This window comes from Pogona vitticeps, chromosome 12 (genome assembly GCF_051106095.1).
Source record: "Pogona vitticeps strain Pit_001003342236 chromosome 12, PviZW2.1, whole genome shotgun sequence".
In the NCBI taxonomy this organism is placed as follows: domain Eukaryota; kingdom Metazoa; phylum Chordata; class Lepidosauria; order Squamata; family Agamidae; genus Pogona; species Pogona vitticeps.
Window position 1 is genome coordinate 17,263,990 of NC_135794.1, and position 21,214 is coordinate 17,285,203.

The 21,214-nt window shown below is 45.3% G+C and overlaps 1 protein-coding gene across 1 annotated transcript in view; it reads left to right on the forward strand.

Moving 5' to 3' along the window:
- Nucleotides 1–4,096: 4,096 nt before the first annotated feature.
- LOC144584572 (uncharacterized) overlaps nt 4,097–21,214 on the forward strand; it is a 113,283-nt gene continuing 96,165 nt past the window's right edge. Inside the window, exon 1 of the mRNA XM_078380909.1 lies at nt 4,097–4,662. The gene's annotated coding sequence lies outside the window, so the exon portion shown is untranslated. The remainder of the gene's footprint in view (nt 4,663–21,214) is intronic.

The following is a 21,214-nucleotide window of genomic DNA, read 5'->3' on the forward strand; positions in this document are numbered from 1 at the left end:
TCTGTGGGGTGGGTCCAAAGAGCCCGGCCAGTTGTGGTGGCGATGCTTTTATTTGTCTCCCCCAGGAGGAGAATATGAATATCCCATCTCTGCTCTCCAAGATTACTTTCCTAGCTCTGCCTGGCGATTCATTGCATTTCCGGGGGTCTCCCATCCGAGGGATAACAAGGGCCAGTCCTACTAAGCTCCTAAAATCAGATGAGTTCCGATCCTCTCCCTCCCTCTTTCTTTGAGTGTCTGTGTGTATGCAGGATGGCAGCTTCATATTTATGGCCCCTGTCCACCACCACCCCTCAGCTGTAACATGTTGTGGAAGACATTAAAAGAGTTTGCCTTATCTTGTCGTGTCTTAATGTTTAATTCAATATGACAAATTCTGGTGGGAAATGGTTGAGGTATTTTTCCTCCATATGTGATTCAAACGATTTAATAGGAAAATGGGAGGTTCTGATTCCAGTGAGGGAGGAGGTAGCGTCTGTGACAGCACAGGAGAGCAGAACCCAGAACTCAGAAAATTGCTCATAGCCCAACAGCATGAACTGAGGATGAGGCAATTTGAAGTGGAGGAAAGGGAAAGGGAAAGGCAAAGACAATTTGAATTGGAATTGCAGAGAGAGAAAATGGCGTTTGAATTAAAAAAATTGGAACTGATGAATCAGAACAATAATAACAATAGGGATTCTGAGGGAGGCCAATTGTCTAAAGCTGACCTGAAGAAATTCCCTGTGTACCACAAGGGAGATTGTCCTGAGGTGTTCTTTTCCTTAGTGGAAAGAGCGTTTGTGGACTTCTCAGTGAGGGAAACTGAGAAGATGACCATCATGCGATCTTTAATCAGTGGTAGCCTGGCTGAGGTTTATTCAGAGATGCCAGAGGAACTGATGAGAGATTTTGCAGAGTTTAAAAAACTGGTGTTTGCAAGACATGGGATAAATGCGGAACAGCTGAGGCAAAGATTCAGGTCCCTCACAAAGAAACCAGAGCAGACTTTTACCCAAGTGGGGGCCCAATTGGTGAGGCTGCTAGAGAAATGGCTATCTCAGGAGGGGACAGAGACCTTTCAGCAGCTTAAAAATTTGATAGCGCTGGAACAGTTCTATTCAGTCCTGCATGGGGAACTGAAATTCCAGGTGAGGGAAAGGAAACCAAAATCTGTGGCAGAAGCAGCCGAGATCGCAGATTTTATTTCCCAAATAAGAAAGCCCTTGGGTGAGGGGAAATCTGTAGGTAAACCCAAAGAAACCTACAGCAAGTACTCTCAGGGACCAGGGAAAAGCCAGCAAGGGGGAGGGGCCCATGGTGAAGGGAAGCCCTCAGACATGAAACCAAGACCTCAGATTTTGGAGGGAAAACCAAAACAGGATGAGAAAGACTCAAAATATAGCAGAAAATGTTATTTCTGTCAGGGAAAGGGCCATCTAATCTCAGAGTGTGAGAAATTAAAGCAGCTAAAAGGAATGGTGCCTCAGGATTCGAGTGGAACCAAGCCAAAAGCTGTGTTCTGTGTCCAGAAAGAGCAAGGCTCATTGTCACTGAGGGAGCCTGTTGCCATGGCTACTCAATCTGGAACAGCTACATCTGCTGATCAGGCTGAGGAAAATGGTCCTCTTGTAGAGGTCAGGCGCTGCCTACTGGTGAGAACAGATTCCCAGTTGTTTGAAACAGCAGGGGTGGACGTAGGAATACTTGGCCATCAGTATCGGGGGCTGCGGGACACTTGTTCCCAGGTGACCCTGTGCCATCCAGATATTGTTCCTAGGGAGTATGTAATCCCAAATGAGAGCATGAAGGTGGCAGGGATTGAGGGGCAGGTGATCTCTCTGCCAGTCGCGGAGGTACCTGTCAACTTTCAAGGCTGGAGGGGAGTTTGGCGGCTAGCAATTTCATCGACTCTGCCAGCAGCCGTGCTCGTGGGAAATGACCTGGCTGAACATGTGAAACGGGTGCTAGTGATTACACGTTCACAAGCCACCACGGGGACAGTTCAGGGGGGTAATGATGAGCCAGAGACGGAAGCAGGTGGGGGGAGTTCAGAAGCTGTGGTGGAAACCTTAACCACAGACAGCAGATTTGGACAAGAGCAAAAGGCAGACGCCACTCTCCAAAAGTGTTTTGAACAGGTGACTGGCGCCCAGCTAACACCTGAAACCCCAGTGAGATTTCTAGAGAAAAAGGGGATTTTGTATAGAGAGACCCTGAGGAATATCTCAAAAGGGGGAGATGGGATCAGAAGTCAGCTGGTGGTACCTGAAAAGTATCGCCCCATGATCTTACAAAGGGGGCACTCTGACATGTTTGCTGCACACTTAGGGGTGAACAAAACACAGCAGAGAATCACACAGAATTTTTACTGGCCTGACATAGGGAAGCAGATCAGGGAGTTCTGTAAACAATGTGATGTGTGTCAAAGGCAGGGGAATAGCCGTGACAGGACCAAAGCAAAGTTGTGCCCTTTGCCTGTGATTGACACTCCGTTCAAATGCATAGGGGTGGATATTGTGGGACCTTTGCCCAAGGCCACAAAGAGGGGGAACAGGTTCATTCTCACCATTGTGGACCATGCCACGAGGTACCCTGAAGCCATACCCTTGACTAACATTGAAACTAACACAGTGGCAGATGCCTTGGTGGGGTATATGTCCAGGATGGGATTTGCCTCAGAAATAATCACAGATTTGGGCGCATCGTTCACATCAAAGCTCATGAAACGCTTATGGCAAATCTGTGGAATTAAGCACAAGGAAACCACTGCCTATCATCCTGAAAGTAATGGGTTAACTGAGAAGTTCAATGGGACTCTAATGCGCATGATTAGGGCTTACTTGGCAGAGAATCCAAACAATTGGGACCAGAAGCTGCAATCCCTTTTGTTTGCTTATCGATCAGTGCCACAAGCCAGTACCGGGTTCAGTCCATTTGAACTTTTATTTGGGAGAAGGGTGAAAGGGCCCCTTGATTTGATCAAACAAAATTGGGAGCAGATCACCCAGGATGACCCACAAGACGTTGTGACATACATAGACACCTTGAGGAAGGACCTAAAGAGAAACCTAGAGCTAGCAGCAGAGACCCTGCAAGCTCAAAAGGTCAGAAAGAAAGCTTGGGATGACCAGGAAGGCAGGGAGAGGCGCTTTAATCCAGGGGAGGAAGTGCTTTGGCCTAGGCCCTGCAAAGAGAACAAACTGCAGCTGGGAAGCCCAGAAATAAAATACTTGGGTCACATAGTAGGGGGAGGAGTGATAAAACCCCTAGAGGCCAAGATAGAAGCAGTTCGTGATTGGCCTAGACCCAACACCAAGAAAAAAGTCAAATCATTTCTTGGGTTGGTGGGCTACTACAGAAAGTTCATCCCGAGGTTTAGCGAGATTGCGGCTCCGCTGACCGATCTGACGAGGAAGAAGACTGATGACTGCATCCCGTGGACCAGCGACTGTGAGGCGGCGTTCCAGAGGTTGAAGGAGGCGCTAATCAACTATCCAGTGCTGCATGCTCCAGACTTCGACCGGGAGTTCATCATCTACACCGATGCGTCTAACAGCGGGGTAGGAGCAGTTCTTTGCCAGGAGGATGAGAATGGTGACCAGCACCCAGTGTCCTACCTGAGTAGGAAACTTCAAAAAGGTGAGAGACATTTGGCAACCGTGGAGAAGGAGTGTTTGGCCATAGTCTACGCGATCCAGAAGGCCAAGCCTTACATCTGGGGAAGACATTTTGTTCTGTGCACTGACCATTCACCACTGCAATGGTTAAAGACAATGAAAACCCACAATAGCAAACTTATGAGGTGGGCTTTAAACCTGCAGGACTATGACTTTGAAGTGAAGGTGGTCAGAGGGTCAGTGAACTGTGTTGCTGACGCCTTGTCAAGAAGACCTGAAGAATGAAGACGGCGAAAGAAACATGGACTATGTATATATATTGATGACAAAAAGTTAAATGTACCTGGTTTTTGAATTTGGTTTGTATGAATAAAGGTAACTTGATGTAATGTATATGGTAAATGTTTAAATGCCTAATTGTTATGGTTAACTTAGAATGTAAGTATAAGTAAGTATGATATTGTATGTATAACTGTTTTTGTGTATTGTAACCAGGTTGTTTTTTGGGAAAAAGCACCTTAGCTTTCCCCCTACAAAACAACTTATAAAGAGGGGAGGTGTTACATACAGCACTGATGTTACCTGTCTGTCATGGGTTTGGAGGGAAAGTTCCATCCTATGGGGAGTGGAAGGCGGGACATCAGGAGGAGGGGCTGTACTGTATATATATGTGATGCGTGTGTGGAGAAGGGGAGACGCTGGGATGTGAAGAAGCAGCAGCTGGGAAGAAGAAGCTGGTGTGGGAGTCTGTGTGTCAGACAGGGTACTACTGTGTGTCAGAGTACCAACCTGATAGGTTCAGGTGTCTGTTGGTTAGCCAGAACTGATAGGTTCAGGGTCTGTGCTTCAAGTTAAGGGTTCTGTGTGAACCAAACTGTATGCATGTATGAATGAGAATAAGCCACGTTACTTTATCTTATTCACCTGATTGTTTTATTTTTCCCTGTGTGTATTTAAATAAACCTTGTTCTGTTATTTGTTTAAAAATCCATCCCTGGTCTGTGTGACTTCTTATAGGGAATGGTTGGTGGCAGCTTAGTTAACGTGTGGCATATCCCAATAGGTCTGGGTTTGTCACAAGGATATGTAGGAGGTGGTGAGTTGTTACTAGAGTATTCCTTCTCAAGGAGATGGGTGTTGGGAAACGCCTCCGTGATGCTGATAAAGAAGATTTGCTTTCCTTTCCTGCTTCAAAACAAACCAAGATAATGGACTTTTTTTTTTTTACTGCAGAGCCTGAATCGACACTTCCCACTCCCATATCCAACTCCTTCTCTCCTCTGGTGGAAAGTGATAACGAAGGTCATCAAAAGGGAGAGAACGACACTCAAGCAGCAACCTTGTTTGATATAGAGACGGGGCAGTTTAACAATGAGGTAAACTCACAAGAAGGACTAAAGACAACGCAGGAGGAAACCAAGGGAGGGATTGGACTAACTGATATACTAAAACTGATGAAGAGAACTATGGAAAAAACTATAGACTTTATCCTGAAAGCTGTTAAAGATATATTTTTGGAAAAAGTCTCCTCTCTGGCGAAGAACTTTGATGGAGGGGAGAGCCTAGCACCTGCAGATAACAGCGCAGACCTATTTGGAAAAATGCCAGAAGGGATGAGGAGCAAGATTAAGGCATCTTTAACAACAATCTCCCCTAACTTTCAACAGTCTGGGCAGCAATTAGATGGAAGCCTAAGAAAAACAAGGGAGGATTTTAAACCATTTGCTCTTTCTTTGCAATCCCGGAAAATTTGCTTAACGGTCTGCTTCTATAAAGGTAAAGAAATAAACTGGTCTACCAAGAACCAAGTAGTAAGACATCTAAACTTCCTCTTGAAGACTCCTCCCTTACTAAAGGATCTAATTTCAGTTGAAACCATAGACAAATCTAACCAGATACAAAAAGTAGTGCTATTGTTCGAAACAAAAAAATACCATCATTGATACTGAGAAAGAGACTCTTATTAAAGAAATTCGGATTTTTTCCAACTAGAGTGTTCCAAAACACCAAGATTTATCCCCTCGTCTCAAATCTCACTCACAAGCCTCCTGACAAAAAGCCGGCAAGGATAACATTGCTAACAGCAAAAGCAAGGACAGAAACAGTCATGGAAACTGAACTAATCATGTGGCTGGACCCAATGGATACTGCACACAAGGAGGACAGCTGTAGGGTAGATCCGGTGGAGACAGGGACATCGGCAGTTTTCCTGGGTCCATGAAGGGAAGCACGATCAGAGATTTTGGGCAGGTTAAAAGAACTGCGCTCACGACTCCAGAACTCAGCAAGGCCTGTGAATACATCAGCGGGAAACATACAGGACAACGTGGGCCCATATGACACAGAGGAGACCTCTCTAATTGCTATGGGCCACCTTCCAGCTAGCAGCGGGGGAGACCCCCCCATGTTAGTAAGTGGCACCACATGTGGTTGGGAGTTGTTAAATGTTAAGGAGGATAGGATACTGTTGACCACACCATCAACATCTGTCCTAGGAGCTACAAATCAAGAGTTAAATGGGCAAACAGCTAGAATGATATCTCCTCTACCAACTCTGGTATTAAAAAAGAGGGACTCAGTCGCAATGGATGTGTATTCAATGATGCAAAAAAAAAATCTTGGATAACATTAATAAAACGGAATGACAAATATTAATCTCCCCGCTTAAGATACTCTCATGGAATGTTGCAGGGTGGTCTCACTGTTTAACAAATTCACATGATAATTCCTTTGACCACCAGAAATTTGATATTATAGTAATTCAAGAGACTTGGACCAACCAAGAAATCACCTTGCAAGTGTACAGTAACTGTTGAGTGAAAGCCAGAAGGGGAGAGGGTCTAGGAAAGATGAAAGAAGGGTTGGCACTTTTAATCTCAGATACCCTAAATTTCAAATGTCAAGAGAAACCTCCCATGGATTCAAGGGCTATGGCAATAGTCTTGGAAAGTAGGGAAGATAGCCTAATTTTAATAAATGTATATATCTCTCCACTCACCTTAAAACTACAAATAACTGAAGCCTGGAGCTCTTTAGAGACATATACAGTGGTGCCTCGCTTAACGGGCGCCCTGTTTAACGATGAATCCGCATAGTGATTAAGTTTTTGCGATCGCAAAAGCGATCTAATTGTGATGATTTAGATAGCAAAAAATTGCTTTGCGATGATCGGTAAGCTGTTTCGCTTACCGATTTTCGCATAGCAATGTTTTTCTAACAGCTGATCGGTGGTTCCAAAATGGCTGCTGGGTAAAAAATGGCCACCCGCTGTGTTTTCGCGCTGATTCCTTGCTTACCGGGCAGCGAAAATGGCGGCCGTATGGAGGATTTTCGCATAACTGTGCGTTTTTTGCCCATAGGAACACATTAAACGGGTTTTAATGCATTCCTATGGGCTTTTTTATTTTGCATAGCGACGAATCCGTATAGCGACGATTTTGGCTGCACAGATTATCATCACTATGCGGGGCACCACTGTATAGCAAAACCTATTAGTAGATCACCCTAAGGCAAAGGTGCTACTCCTAGGAGATTTTAATGCACTCCTCGGCCCTGATGATTCTAATCTTGAATCTAAGTACAAGGAAATTTTTAGTGATCCAGATTATTTTCATAAATTTTTCCCCCTCCCTAGGCTTTTCAAAGATTCATATTCAAACCTCGCAGGACTGTATTTGGACAAGATAGCCTCCAAGTTGGGTTTTTACCTTCTGAATGGCACTTTTCCACACGATCATCCCGTGGAGTTCACTTACATGTCAGGCCAAGGATCCAGTACTATTTTGACTATATGCTAGTTTGTATCTCTAATTCCTCTGATAACCAGCTTTCAAGTGTTACCCTATCTAGAGAGTGACCATTTCCCCCTACTGCTTCAGGTTAAATCTTTATTTACAACTCAAACTATGACTTATCAGCCTTCACATGAAGGCTCGCAAGTACTAACTCGTAGGGTGAGATGGTCTGCACAAATGCAATCCAGGTTCAGAGAAGTAATAGAGGTCAAAGATCATAGTATTCCTAAATTTGAAGACCTGGACTACAATATGCAGAATAATCCCATTAAGATTTACAACAGTCTAGCACAGGAACTAAAAACAAATTTAACTGAATCTAAAGACCAGCCATTTAAAACTTACAGGAAAGCCAAACCCTGTTTTGATAAAGATTGCCAAGGAGCAAGAAAAGCCCTTACAGCTGTCTATTATCAGTTTTTTAAAAATCAAACAACAAACAAAGACAGGAAATTCAACAGAAGCTTGGGGTTCAAAAAGCAGCATATAAACATCTAATTTATCAAAAGAAAAAAGACTATACTCATTTGCTATGGGCGGAAGTAATTTTAGCTGCAAAATAAAAAAATTCTTCTATGCTCTTGCAATTGGTTACTGTTAAGAAACAAAACCTCCCTTGCCAAATTGATCCTCCAATCTCCCAGTGTATATGGGTTGCCTTTTATAATCAGCTTTATAAAGACTTTCCTCCAATACCAGTCTCAGCTGGCGAATTTGAAGTTCTACTGGTTTGGCCTCCAGTTTCCTAAGAGGAAATTATATCCCATATTGCCCGATGAAAATAGGTAAAGCACCAGGGTTGGATGTCCCAAAAACTCTTTCAGGCAAAGGTGGTCAGCCAGATGCTCTATGGGACCTTTATAGGGCCTTCATCTAGCTGCTTTGATCCGATAGAGCAGGTTCAGACTAAATTCCTTGTTGGGAAGTCTGATTGCTGAGGCACGTATTTCTACAGAAATCACATTGGGAGGGGAGAAAATAAGTTAGTCACAGGAAGCAAACATGAACGTCTAGTTTGATACTAAGTATGGCTAGTTTGCCTAGCCATACTTAGTATAAGTAATACCATTTTGTATTAGCTCTCCGTGTTAAATATGAAGAAACTTATAAGCAGTTTCCTTATAAAATGAAGAATGCAGATAAGGTCAGTGATATGTGACTAGCAGGGTATATACATTGCTAACGCACATCTGGAAACTCACAATGACAAAAAAGAGAGGCTCCATATCAGGAGATAAAGGCTCATCTGTAAATGGAGACGCGTTGTTCAGTTGTTAACCCATGTGTACTCCTTATTCTGCAGAATAAATAATTAAATAACAATAAGTCCTTTCATAGTGGGTGTTCCCTTTTTCTCCCACGTTGTAGCTAATTGGAATCGGACTACCAAGATGTTCAGACTGTTAATTTTTGCAGCATTGTGTGACATTTTGATTGTTCCTAGTAGAGCTGGATTTTGAACCAGGATTTTGCAGTTTGACCAAATGACTCTCAATGTATGGAAGAAAATCAAGGCTATCAGCATGCTGAGTAAATACAGGTGTGCTAGCACACACCTTTTGTGGTGACAGAAGCAACCAGGCCTGTTGGTGAGGCTCTCCATATGCTTCCTTGGGTGGTATGTGATGGCAATGAAGATCTTCCCTCTTTATAGCATGTGGGTTTTCCCCTGCCTTGCTTCCTCCAGGTTCGTTTCACAAAAATAAGGTCAGGGAGGTTCTCCTTACCTTAGAGCAGTGCCAACACAAACATTCTGGGTGGGGCAGAGTGATTTCAACTCAAACATGCCTTGAATAGGTTGCGATGTGTCAACATCTCTCATAGCTTCCCCAACTGTCACCTGTGGTGGAAGAATTTCTCCTTTTCAGCTTCACTGACATTGAATTAGTCACCTAGCCTGGAGGCTAACAAGAAGGAGGTGAGCAAAAAATGAGGAGAGAACGAGAGTATGGATATTATTCCAAGACAGGTTTTTCAGTTTACGTGGCAGGTGCCAAAGCTCAAGTAACAAATGTTTTTTGTGTGTGTGTTTTTTTTAATGAGAGGGAAAAGGTGGAAAGTCCCAACACCAGTTACTGAGGTTGTGGTCTCCTTGCTACCTGCTTGGGAGTCATTCAAGCTATCTAACCAATTCCTAATCATTCTGGATATTAGTCAGTTGATCTCTCGGCAAGCCAGTGTCTCCTTGGAAAGGTAGTGGGGAGGGTAATGAAATTTTAACTTTTTATTCCTCACCTGTGGACCAAGGCTCAAGGCCAATATTGCTGTCTTCTTCTCTCTTCTGTCTTCTTCTCTGTAATCCGATTCAGGCATTCAAATAAGAGTTAGCCTGAATTTATTTGTTTGCTTTATTTCTGTTCTGCTTTTTCTCTCCGTGAGGTAACCCAAGGTGGCTCAATGCCTGTCCCTACTCCGTCACTACAATTTTCCTATAGAGAAGGATGGCCTGAAAACCAGGGCAGAGCTTGCAATTATAAAGTATATTATCCTCTTCACTCAACCTGTTTCCACCTGAAGAGGGTAACCGTGGAGGAACTACCCTACTTCCTTTCTCCACAGACTTGTGTTAACTCTATTCCGAACATATACCGTATTTTTCTGTGTATAAGACTTATACTTTTGTCTAAAATCTTTAGACTGAAAATTGAGGGTCGTCTTATACACGGAAGTAAGCTGAGGAGAGAACAAAAACAAGTGGAGGAGAAAGTAGGGATCAAAGCGATCCTGCAGCACTTTGATTCCTTTCCCCCTACACTTGCTAAGCCCCACTTAGATTTCTTAATTTTGGATTAGAAAAGTGGGGGCGTCTTATACATGGGGGTGTCTTATAGATGGAAAAATACGGTATTTTCTTTTCCTTCTTGGTAATGGCTCATCCCCTCCTGCGTATAGTTCCAGCACTGCAATGGACTGCCCTCCTTGGGGAACTCCAGGAGCAGGTGCATCAGCTTCAGCCACACGTATCACAAGAGCCCGTGCAGAGGTGGCCACATGCTCCTCTTCTAGCCAGGGATTCATCCCTTTAAAGGCAGAGGGAGGTCATCTCCAAAGGACTCCACTTTGGAAGGGCAAGCTTGGGGAATGACCTCTCCCTGTGGGCTCCCCATATATTTTTGTAACTAACCCACGCTGTGTCTTCCAGTGTCCCACCTTTAAAAAAAAGTTCCAGAAAAAAATTATGTGTGTGTGTGTGTGGGGGTCCTGGTGTGTGTTTGTGTCCAGCAGTGCTGGGGAGTGGTGTGTTGCTCACCTATGCTTGTAGGCTTCCTACTTGTTGAGAACGGGCAGAGCCTTCAGATGGATGGGCATTCTGGTAAAGGTAAAGGTAAAGGTTCCCCTTGACATTTTTTGTCCAGTCGTGTTTGACTCTAGGGGGCGGTGCTCATCCCCGTTTCCAAGCCATAGAGCCAGCGTTTTGTCCGAAGACAATCTTTCCGTGGTCGCATGGCCAGTGCGACTTAGACACGGAACGCTGTTACCTTCCCACCGAGGTGGTCCCTATTTATCTAGTTGCATTTGCATGCTTTCGAACCGTTAGGTTGGCAGGAGCTGGGACAAGCAACGGGCGCTCACTCCATCGCGTGGATTTGATCTTATGACTGCTTGGTCTTCTAACCCGGCAGCACAGGCTTCTGCGGTTTAGCCCACAGCACCACCACGTCCCTCCCATTCTGAGCCAATAGTATATGGAGGCTCGGTACGGTGCTACCATGGTGGGATCAAGGAGCTCCCCAGGAGCTATCTGTGATGTGTCCCCTCTTCTATGTGTCTTGCTGTCCTATTGGCTCTTTGGACCCCACCTCAACATGGCACCAATCCCTAGGCTGGTGTAGGATTCGGATTCAGTGAGGTGAGGCTAAGTTTAAAAGAAAAAGAAGAGACAGAAAAGGAAAAGGAATCAGAGTGGATATTCTTACAGTCGCAGAATGTATCTTAAAGGGGGGAAAACCCAATGTTGTTATGGGAGAACCATCAGAGTCAATATCTTATATATGGCATCTTATGCTGAGTCTCTCTCTGTCTGTCTCCGAGGTCAAGAGGTAAACAGGTATGAGGTCAGGAAAAAATGTGTCCTGCCCAAGCCACTAACTGTATTCCGTTCCGCATAATGCTTTTTCCATATTTCTATAGCTGCTCCCCACATCCATCTCAGGGAAGGAAAGTGCAAATATTTGTGGCTGGTTTCATTCTGGAACCACAATGCCAGGTCATTGTGGGGAAACAGGATAGTGTGCGCAGCTTGGAAATGTTACCTTTGCGGCTTTGGTTTCCAGAATTCCCCCAGGTTGGCTGTGCCATTGTGTATCCCACAAGGAAACTTTTCTGAGCTCATCATCAGGACAGTGGCTTGATATACCTGTGTAGTATGCATTAATATTATTAAATGTAACAGTTCTGTACGTTTGGCATCGTTAGAAATCTAGAACAGAAAGCAATCACTTCACAGTGTATGTACTCTGCAGCCATCTATACTTCAGAGTTTTTGTTGTTGTTGGAAGAGACTTACAGATCTATTTCTAATAAAGTCCCAATTTATACATATATTTATTTGACAATTTTTGTCCAGTCGTGTTCGACTCTAGGGAGCGGTGCTCATCCCCGTTTCCAAACCATAGAGCCAGTGTTTTGTCCGAAGACAATCTTTCCATGGTCACATGGCCAGTGCGACTTAGACACGGAACGCTGTTACCTTCCCACCGAGGTGGTCCCTATTTATCTACTTGCATTTGCATGCTTTCGAACTGCTAGGTTGGCGGGAGCTGGGACAAGGGACGGGTGCTCACTCCGTCGCGTGGATTCGATCTTACGACTGCTGGTCTTCTGACCCTGTAGCACAGGCTTCTGCGGTTTAGTCCACAGCACCACCACGTCCCAATTAATTAAATATATTTATTTAATTCATATTTTTCATGGCTGCCTTTCAAGACCATGGTCCCTTCCAAGACCTATTACAACCCAGAGCCATCTAAGCCAGCTTTCCGCCTAAACTGGTGTCTTATCGAACATGAATCCAATTGTAGGTATGAACTAGAGCAGATCCTTTGAACCAAGGAGAACTAGGTCAACTCAATAGGTATGTAAGTTCTATTGACTGAGTGGGACTACAGACTAATAATTTAGATTCTTTGGACTTCATCTGCCATTGATTCCTCATCCCTGGTCATGTTAGCTAGGCCTGATGGGAGATGTGGTAGTAAAACATCCCTTCGGGGCATCAAGAGAGGAAAAAATGGTCTAGTGTCAAGGATGTGTCTTCGTCAACCTCAGATGGGGAGTCCTATTGGAGGCCACTGGGTGCAACTCCGATCACATTATCTTTGCATGGAGAAGTGTTGAAATGGTCCCTCTCTTTGTGTGGAAAGGGACGACCCAGGTTTCCTGGGCTTTTATTTTTCACCTACACTTAGTTTCCTTCAACCTAGGCTAGTCCTTTCGGGATTCTTGATATCACCTCTTTTTCTTCTTCTCCTCGCATTCTTCCTCAACTTTCTCTTGGAAAGGACACCTCTTGGCTTGCTTCCCGAGAGTCCAGGAACAGACATGGCTGCCTACATCTTCACCTTAGAATTAGGGTTCCTGTATTCTTGCCTATCTCAATGTATTTTGCTAATACAGTGGTCCCTTGCTTAACGACGTTAATTCGTTCCAGCGAAATCGTTGTAGAATGAAAACGTAAAGCGAAAATAAAAAAGCCATTGAAACGCATTAAAACCTGGTTAATGTGTTCCAATCGGCTAAGAACTCACCGTCCAGTGAAGATCCTCCTTAGGGGCAGCCATTTTTGGGTGCCTGTGCAGTGAAAAATGGCTCCTAAACACAGTGGGGAGCCATTTTGAGCACCCGGTGGCCATTTTGAAAACCCGACGATCAGCTGTTTTGATTGTCGGGAAGCAAAAATCGGTTCCTGAAACAGGGAACCGATCATTGCGCAGTGAAATCCCCCCATTCAAAACATCGTTTTGTGATTGCTTTTGCGATCACAAAAATCTCATCGTAATGCGTATTTGTCGTTAAATGGAGCGCCTGTCTTGCAAGGCACCACTGTAAATACCCCAATATACTTGGGGTTTGAGCACATGGGGAAATAGACCATGATTTGGACCACTCATGGTGCCATCTATTTCCTGGCAATCACATGAGATATGGGGCAATTGCCCCAGCCAGACCCTGATCCCTCCCCAAACTGGACCTTTTTGGTCCAGCTGTAGGGCAACTATTTTTGGGGGCTGGGCTGGAACGATTCCCCAGCAGACATGAGGCTCACTTTAAGAGAGATCACTCCCATTAAAGCAACCATTTCTGGTGCAATCAGACTTCCACCTTGGCAGCATCTGATTGCACCCTTAAGAAGAAATCCAGATGTGATTTCTTCCCATAGGGCTGTGCTAGCCATCCCAATGCTCAGGGGATGAATCCATCAGCCGACTTAGCTGTGGCTTGCTCTGCTATCAAGTCCAAGGCAAGCGTTAAGCTTCCAAACAGCCTCCAGAATGCCAGCTTGGCCTCCACATCTGCTGGGTCAGAACACAAGGGAGCCAGCTTTGAACTTCCCAGCCTCTGAAGAACCCCAGAACGAGACTCCTTCATGTATTTGTGGAAGGATGTGTCATCTGCACGCCCCTCTCTGGATGTTTTGTCTCTGGTCTCCATGCCTTTGCCACTTCCCTCCTCACACAAACGAAGTGACAGCTCTTCCCTTTCAGCACATCCCGGCTTGTTTGTGAGGAAGGAGGGCTGTCAAGATGCGGCCTTTGGATCCCCTGAATCTCAATTCGTCTTCCATGAATGTTCCAATTGTGCCACCTAGCCTGGGTGTCGCTTTGGGAGGGGGAATGCCGAAGAATTCAAAGCGATGAGGGGGGGGGGACTTTTGTGTGTCTGTGTGTGTTGTTTTGCTCTTTCTCTCTCAGTCTGGCCTCTTTATGCCACTATCCCACCTCCTTTTTGGCCTCCCCCGCCCGTCTCCCGTCTTCCCCAGATCCTTCTCTTCTTCTTCTCTCTCTGCTCTTCTCATGGAAATGTTGGAGGCAGGAGCTGTCTGCAGCTGAAAGAATGACACCCTGGTGGGAAAAGAATGCCCTTCGAACCCAGGAGAATAAATACAGGCTTCTTCCTCTCCTTTTGTGTATTCTCTTCTGCTCCACATTCTAAGCAGATTTTGTCTGAGTAGCTCCCAGGCAAGAAGAAGAGTTTCTTTTCAACTGATTGCATGTGTGAAAGACGGGGTTGCAGCTTGAACACGCCACTGTTTTCTCACCAAAGGAAACACTGGCGCCCTGGCCACGTCTACTGGACTTCCTTGTTCTCTGGATGCCACTCTCATACTAAGAGTCGGTCTGGCTTTGGTCCCTTGCTAGAGAAAATGAGGCATTACCCACACCATGGGCAGTTTATTTGTGTGTAAAGCTGCCAGATCTCAGGTTTGGTGCTGAGACCCAGATTTTTTGGGGGTATGTTCTTCAAGTCTTGGGCTTTAGAGACAGAATTTCAGGGAAAAAGAATAAAGAATGGGCTACAGGGTTCATTCAGTTATACAGTGGCGCCTTGCCTGACAACATTAATTTGTTGCAGCGAAATCGCTGTAGAGCGAAAACATCATCAAGCAAAATAAAAAAGGCCATTGAAATGCACTGAAAATCATTAAATGGGCTGAATACCTGCTTGTCCAGCGAAGATCCTCCATATGGCGGCCATTTTTGGGTGCCTGTTAAGCAGGGACCCATTTTGAGCATCCAGTGGCCATTTTAAAAACCGATGATCAGCTGTTTTGATCGTCGTAATGCGAAGAATCAGTTCCCGAAGCAGGGAACAGATCGTCACAAAAAAACTCATTAAAACATCATTTTGCGATCACAATTGCGATCGCAAAAACATCATCGTGAAGCGGATTCATCGTTTTACGGGGTAATCGTTAAGCGGGGCATGCTCAATAGTCTCTCAAGACTGAAGGATGCCTATGATGATGCTCAGAAGCACCCTTGTCTTTCTAATAATCCTGCATGTTCTAGAGATGGTGGTGTCGCTGGCACTCGCATGCTAGCCTTTAAACTGCTATTTGAGTGTCCACATTGGCCAGTGTTCTGACATGCATTTTGCACTTGTTGCTAAACAGACTGCCCCGCGGCATCACAAAGGTCCACCCCGTGACATCATAAGGGTCTGAGGCTTTGGTCCAAAAATCACTGGCCATGGGACGGCACGATGTGTGTGGTCTCTAGAAGAGGGACTGAGAACAAGGAAGTAAACATAGTTAGCTAACCCCCTGCAAATGTGAGCATGGCCATAACCTAAGAAAAACTAAGGAATCTCAGAAAAATCGAAAGGAAGCTAATCTGAGAAAAGAGCCGGTGGCTGGGCTGGTTAGCATTAGTCTTGGACTTGGTTCGCTCTGCACTGAAATCTGCCGGATGATGCTAGGTTAATTACTCCCAGCCAAGGTAGTTGTGAAGGTAATGTGGGTACAAAGAAGAATCATGTACATCACCTTGAGCTTATTGTGTAAATAAGCATAATAACAAATGAAAAATAAATAAACACAAGACTAAGATGCTGTTGCTGGCTGCTCTTTTCCACTTGCGAAGTTTTCAACTCCAGCATCTGTCTTTTCAGAAATTCAGGAATTCAACACCAGGGACAAGTAATTTAGTTGCAGTTCATTTTTATAAGGGTTTACCAAAATGTGCTAATTTCTTCATATTCATTTCCTCATATTTAGGATGGAAAAGATGGAGGAAGCCAAATATTGACTGGAATCCTGTTCATGAAAGCTTTTTGGTTTAAGGTTAACGCCGTTCCATGAACAGGATTTCAGCTGGCATTTGGTTTCACTGATATGCAAATTCAAGCTAGGACGGTTTCCTGGAAATTAAATATTTCCTCCTTCCGTCCCATGGTTCATTGTCAGGAACCCACGGGGACCATAAGAGAGGAGGAGGAAAGGCTTAAGGTTCAAAAAATCACTGCAGCTGATGACCTTGTCAGCCTTAAATGGAGTAGCCACACAAACAAAATTTCGATCCTTCCTTCCTTCCTTCCTTCCTTCCTTCCTTCCTTCCTTCCTTCTTCCTTGCTTGTTTGCTTGCTTGCTTGCTTGCTTGCTTGCTTCCTTCCTTCCTTCCTTCCTTCCTTCCTTCCTTCCTTCCTTCCTTCCTTCCTTCCTTCCTTCCATCAACAGCTCCTTCCTCCCTTCCATCAACAGCTCCTTCCTTCCTTCCTTCCTTCCTTGCTTGCTTGCTTGCTTGCTTGCTTGCTTGCTTGCTTCCTCCCTTCCTTCCTTCCTTCCATCAACAGCTCCTTCCTCCCTTCCATCAACAGCTCCTTCCTTCCTTCCTTCCTTCCTTCCTTCCTTCCTTCCTTCCTTCCTTCCTTCCTTCCTTCCTTCCTTCCTTGCTTGCTTGCTTGCTTGCTTGCTTGCTTGCTTGCTTGCTTGCTTGCTTCCATCAACAGCTCCTTCCTCCCTTCCATCAACAGCTCCTTCCTTCCTTCCTTCCTTCCTTCCTTCCTTCCTTCCTTCCTTCCTTCCTTCCTTCCTTCCATCAACAGCTCCTTCCTCCCTTCCATCAACAGCTCCTTCCTTCCTTCCTTCCTTCCTTCCTTCCTTGCTTGCTTGCTTGCTTGCTTGCTTGCTTCCTCCCTTCCTTCCTTCCTTCCATCAACAGCTCCTTCCTCCCTTCCATCAACAGCTCCTTCCTTCCTTCCTTCCTTCCTTCCTTCCTTCCTTCCTTCCTTCCTTCCTTCCTTCCTTCCTTCCTTCCTTCCTTCCTTCCTTGCTTGCTTGCTTGCTTGCTTGCTTGCTTGCTTGCTTGCTTGCTTGCTTGCTTGCTTGCTTCCATCAACAGCTCCTTCCTCCCTTCCATCAACAGCTCCTTCCTTCCTTCCTTCCTTCCTTCCTTCCTTCCTTCCTTCCTTCCTTCCTTCCTTCCTTCCTTCCTTCCTTCCTTCCTTCCTTCCTTCCTTCCTTCCTTCCTTCCTTCCTTCCTTGCTTGCTTGCTTGCTTGCTTGCTTCCATCAACAGCTCCTTCCTCCCTTCCATCAACAGCTCCTTCCTTCCTTCCTTCCTTCCTTCCTTCCTTCCTTCCATCCTTCCTTCCTTCCTTCCTTCCTTCCTTCCTTCCTTCCTTCCTTCCTTCCTTCCTTCTTCCTTCCTTCCTTGCTTGCTTGCTTGCTTGCTTGCTTGCTTGCTTGCTTCCTTCCTTCCTTCCTTCCTTCCTTCCTTCCTTCCTTCCTTCCTTCCTTCCTTCCTTCCTTCCATCAACAGCTCCTTCCTCCCTTCCATCAACAGCTCCTTCCTTCCTTCCTTCCTTCCTTCCTTCCTTCCTTCCTTCCTTCCTTCCTTCCTTCCTTCCTTGCTTGCTTGCTTGCTTGCTTGCTTGCTTCCTCCCTTCCTTCCTTCCTTCCTTCCATCAACAGCTCCTTCCTCCCTTCCATCAACAGCTCCTTCCTTCCTTCCTTCCTTCCTTCCTTCCTTCCTTCCTTCCTTCCTTCCTTCCTTCCTTCCTTCCTTCCTTCCTTCCTTCCTTCCTTCCTTCCTTCCTTCCTTCCTTGCTTGCTTGCTTGCTTGCTTCCATCAACAGCTCCTTCCTCCCTTCCATCAACAGCTCCTTCCTTCCTTCCTTCCTTCCTTCCTTCCTTCCTTCCTTCCTTCCTTCCTTCCTTCCTTCCTTCCATCAACAGCTCCTTCCTTCCTTCCTTCCTTCCTTCCTTCCTTCCTTCCTTCCTTCCTTCCTTCCTTCCTTCCTTCCTTCCTTCCTTCCTTCCTTCCTTCCTTCCATCAACAGCTCCTTCCTCCCTTCCATCAACAGCTCCTTCCTTCCTTCCTTCCTTCCTTCCTTCCTTCCTTCCTTCCTTCCTTCCTTCCTTCCTTCCTTCCTTCCTTCCTTCCTTCCTTCCTTCCTTCCTTCCTTCCTTCCTTCCTTCCTTCCTTGCTTGCTTGCTTGCTTGCTTGCTTCCATCAGCAGCTCCTTCCTCCCTTCCATCAACAGCTCCTTCCTTCCTTCCTTCCTTCCTTCCTTCCTTCCTTCCTTCCTTCCTTCCTTCCTTCCTTCCTTCCTTCCTTCCTTCCTTCCTTCCTTGCTTGCTTGCTTGCTTGCTTGCTTGCTTGCTTGCTTGCTTGCTTGCTTGCTTGCTTCCTTCCTTCCTTCCTTCCTTCCTTCCTTCCTTCCTTCCTTCCTTGCTTGCTTGCTTGCTTCCTTCCATCAACAGCTCCTTCCTTCCTTCCATCAACAGCTCCTGCCTTCCTTCCTTCCTTCCTTCCTTCCTTCCTTCCTTCCTTCCTTCCTTCCTTCCTTCCTTCCTTCCTTCCTTCCTTCCTTCCTTGTTTGCTTGCTCCCCCAAGAATCTAGTATGGGAGAAAATGAAATGGATGGCCACTTCTAATTAATACTAAAATATCCCTTTATATCATACCTAGACAGGTTGAGATGATGAGCAGAGAGACTCAAATTCCTTCCTCCATCAGATGAGACACATGTTCTTTTTTTCAAACATAGTTACCACAGTCTCTCAGTCGGTGTGACCACTGACCCTACCAGTAGGAGGAGTTTGAAAGTTCTTGTTCAAAAACCAATATTTCCAAGCCCTGGTCAACTCTTCGCTCTTCTGGTCTTGGTCTTGATGCTTCTTTGTTTTCTCTGGTGGTCCCCATCAAACTACAAAGCCACATCTTGTTGCTTAGGCTCTCACTCTCTCCACCCCCGTATGAGGTCTCTGTATAATTTTTTTTCCAGACGTCTTTGAACCTGCAGATGTTTGCTCGAGGGGGAAAAATACTGTGTTTTTCTTGTGAAATATTTCATCCTGGTGTAACCTCTTTCTTCTGTGTGTAAAGAAAATGTCACACTGACATGGGGAATAAAAATTTCAGCTGTGACATTCCTCACGTTCTCCCTGGACACTTTACACATGATGTGAGGAAGGAATTTGAGTCTCTCCGGCGCATTAGGCCTTAATGAGGCACATCATGTACACAGAAAGTGGGAAACAGGCTTTTCAAAACTGACTCAAAGCAATGTTTGTCTTCCATTTACAGACAAGATAATTGTTGAAAGTGTGGCACGCACATGCTGCTTAAGAATTTAAGACTTATCTGTGCATTGGTGTTGCACAATCAGTTGTTCAAAGGACATACAATTAGAAGCTGAAAGCATAGAGTCCAACTGTTTTCATAGGAAAACTTCTCAAAACAACTGTTAATTTTAGTAGTTCTTCAACAGCATTAAAAATAACATGAGATTGATTTTTTAAAAGTCTCCTAAAAGGTGCTGGGGGAAGCTGGCCTTGATAGCTCAAGGAGTGCCTAGAAGCTATAGTCGAAAAAAAGTAGCTGTCCCATGTTCTAATCAATGATACAGAATTTGCTTTGTGAGCACAGAATCCCTGGTTCATCTCTGGTTAAAAGAGACATAAGAAGAATCCTGCTGGATTACACTCAAGCAGTCCCCAACCTAATGTCTTCTAGGTCAGTGGTCCCCAACCTTGGGCCTCCAGATGTTCTTGGACTTCAACTCCCAGAAATCCTGGCCAGCAGAGGTGGTGGTGAAGATTTCTGGGAGTTGTAGTCCAAGAACATCTGGAGGCCCAAGGTTGGGGACCACTGTTCTAGGTGATGACCTCCCACATCTGCCAGGCTTCTGAAACATTGCCCATGATGTGGCTGGGAATTCAGCTCTAGAAGCGTGCAGTTTGCAGTTTTGGACTATGACTCCCGGAATTCCCCAGGCGGTGGCCCTGGCCTCCTAGTCATAGTCTCCAGTCTGAAGCATCAAGAGAGCCTGACTAGGTTGGAGAAGGCCAATTGATTGGACATCTCTTTCCCAGAGTGGAGAGCCAGATGCTCCTGGTGAGTCTACAAGATATGTATGAACAAGGTTTCCCTCCTGTGTGGTTGTCTCCTCCATCTTCAGCCATTTCTGTTCTGTGGGGTTCCATTTTAGCATCACAAGAGCAGCATTGTGCCGTGTTTAGAGTGCTGGAATGGCGATGCAGAGTCCAATTGCCACTCCGCCATGAAACTCACTAGGTGATCTGGTGGCAGTCATTCTCGCTTTCTGCTTGGCCTACCTCGCAGGATTGTTGAGGGCATAAAATAGGGAGGAAGAGAGTCATTTATGTAGCCTTATTCTCATTGTAAGCATTGGGTGTAACCTCAACTGAAAAAGAAATAAACAAGCGAGTACAATACTCTCTCTTTCTTTATGAACACTCCTCCTTTAGAACCTTCTCAAGCCATTGCTGCATCTTACGGAAGGTGTGGCGATCCCCTCTGAAGCCTCGATTCCCCAGGCCTTCACGAGGTTCTCGCTCTTCTTCCTTCTTCGCTGCCACCAGGTATTACTGCTTTAATACCACTTAATCAAAGAGATGTGTTCGCTACAGAAGGGAATTCCAGATCTTTCAAAGAGTGCTTCCTTTCTACCTCTGTGTGGAGATTATCTGATGATCACACAACGTAGTGTGCTCTGTGTCCTATCTCTAAAAGACACATACTGTACTTTCCCTACCTATAAGGGAGAAGGCCCTGTCTGATGTGACACCTGGACTCTGGAAAAAATCCAGAGGACGTGGACATGTCCACAAAAGCTCACATTCAAAACAGCAGTTAGTCCTTGAGGTGCCACAAAGCTTTTGTCGTCTTTATTGTTTTATTGATTGATTTTTCTTTTGTTTTGGCCTGTTTAACCCGGCTACCTCTTCTGAAACTCCCGTGGAAGTTATTCCTGGCACCCAAGTTGCATTCTTTTTGAGGCCAGATCACAACTTTTTCATTCCCTTGCACATTTTAACATTCGCAGTCTTGCTTATGTTTTTATGTGGTTTAAATAG